Below are 2,101 nucleotides of genomic sequence, written 5' to 3'. Positions count from 1 at the left end.
TAAATCTGCACAATGAAGTAATATCTTTTCTGTAAGTTTCAACAGTGCTTGGCAGACTGTGAAGCCACACTTCATAGGGGAATCCTAGCACTGAAGTATTATAAAAATACAGATACACATGCCAGCTAAACACCTCAAGAAGTAATGCACAATGAGGGGGAAATAGCATTTGCCTTTGACTGGGAATATTAGCTTCCAGAAAAGAAATAATTCTTTGGGCTTTTACCAAGTGAATTTTCCATTTCAGTGTATAATTTCTTTATTTAGCATTACACCGATTATCCATACTTAGACTAATGATCAAATAGCTCTCAAGTCCAAGATATTTGGCTAAGGCAGCCTGCAGGATTTTTCTTTTCCTTTTCAGTCCTTTTTTCCCCCTTTTATTCCAAATTTTTAGGGTGATTATAGGGTGCGTAAGATCGTTAAAGGATTGGCAGCATGCACAAAACTCAAATCCTTTATCCAGAGGCTAAAGGAAATGTGAGTTGCCAACATGCAATTCCTTCATTCTCCCACCAATGTCCTGAATTAATGGAGGAACCACGCTCTCGCTCCACTAAGGGAACAAAATAGGCTGCTCTGCTTCCCAAAGACCCAGCTGAACAAAATGCTTAAGCAGATGTCTCTCGCTCTTAGGGTGAGAACCATCAAACACACACTGAACTCAAAATATTTGCTTAATATTTATCAACCTTAAGGTTAGAGACATAAACAGCCACAGGAAGAAGAGGCGTTGATGTTTGTTGGAATAGGTGTATGTCATGGTTTGGAGCAGACTGGCCACTGAGATGGATGACAGATGCTTTCCCTGACCTCTCTTCCCATGGAGAGAAGGGAGAGAGGGGGAGATTTATGGGCTTCAAAGAAACTCATAAATTTAGGGGTGGACTTTTTTATTAGATATCAGTGCAGGAGTGAGTATTGAAGAAACTCGTGAATTTAAGGGATCTTTTTTTATCAAAAATCAGTGCAGGTGCCTCTCTCATGTGCACCAGTGGTGTAGTGGTATCATGCAAGATTCCCATTCTTGCGACCCGGGTTCGATTCCCGGCTGGTGCAGAAGTGAAGTCTCTGGGGTGAGTTACACTGATGGTCAGTTTTGGATCACCTGTTCCACCTACTCCCACCTGCAGGTATGACTCCACTCTGCTTTTCTGCTTCCAACCCTCCAACGGGGCAAATACCAAGTTAGATGACTTTGGTTATTATAACAATAAGTATAAGCAAGAGCCTCACTGCGTATCACTTTTCGGTCTTAGCACTCTGAGAGCTAACAGTTTCTGAGCAGTATGTTGTTAATTTCAAAGAATTTCAGAAAGTTAGAAGAAGCTTAGCTGCAAATTAAAATTGCTGAACAGAAAATTGGTTCTGTTTTACCTCAAACCAGGACGGTGTAGTTATTCCTTATACATGGGCTGAACTGGAGGGAAGGCTGCCACTCATAATCTGAGAAGTTGTTCAGGTTCAAGCCAAAGGACAAATCAGGATCTTTTTTTCTAATAAGAGATGATGAATAAATACCACAGATATACGTCTGATGTAACAGCAGAATTATGATTCTGTACTCACTACTTTGTGAGGTCTTTCTTCTCTCGTTAATACAGTCAGAAATCACTCTAAAAGCCTAAAAAAACTCCACCCCTTTAATTGGGGAACTCCTAGGTTTAGGTCTTTACTCATCTGTGGATTTTCCCTGGTCATTATAATCTCATTACAGCTGCTCAAAAGACACAGCCAGCTCAGCACTCCCGCCACCTAGGCAGATCCTTAATTGTTTTGCTGAAATGTTTTTAGTCATATCCCCAGAAAGGGAAGCCTGGATCGGTCTGTAAGTAGCTCTAGATTGCTTCTCACAAAGTGCAAAGTTTTGCATTTATGACTGAAGAGTCTGAAAATTCAAACTCACAAATAACAGAAAGCAAGGCAATTATCTTTAGTATGAGTGGGAAAAAATTTGTGCTGTTGTCGTAGCCAAGATATGAGCCATGGTGTCTCATAGGAAATAATCCACATGTGAGAGCTGACTGTGGCCCAGTTCTGCACCTTTCCCTGGCAAAGGTCCATGCAGGTGTCCTGTACAGAGAGCACAAGGCATACC

The 2,101-nt window shown here is 41.2% G+C and overlaps 1 non-coding gene across 1 annotated transcript; it reads left to right on the top strand.

Moving 5' to 3' along the window:
• The first annotated feature begins 991 nt into the window (after positions 1-991).
• Positions 992-1,062, top strand: TRNAG-CCC. Its single transcript has one exon. It is a non-coding gene; the product is annotated as a tRNA-Gly (tRNA).
• Positions 1,063-2,101: the final 1,039 nt, after the last annotated feature.

The sequence above is a fragment of the Calidris pugnax genome, unplaced genomic scaffold, assembly GCF_001431845.1.
Source record: "Calidris pugnax isolate Ruff unplaced genomic scaffold, ASM143184v1 scaffold73, whole genome shotgun sequence".
NCBI lineage: Eukaryota > Metazoa > Chordata > Aves > Charadriiformes > Scolopacidae > Calidris > Calidris pugnax.
Note: the sequence above shows the minus strand (reverse complement) of the source record. Positions and strands in the feature narration are given on the sequence as shown.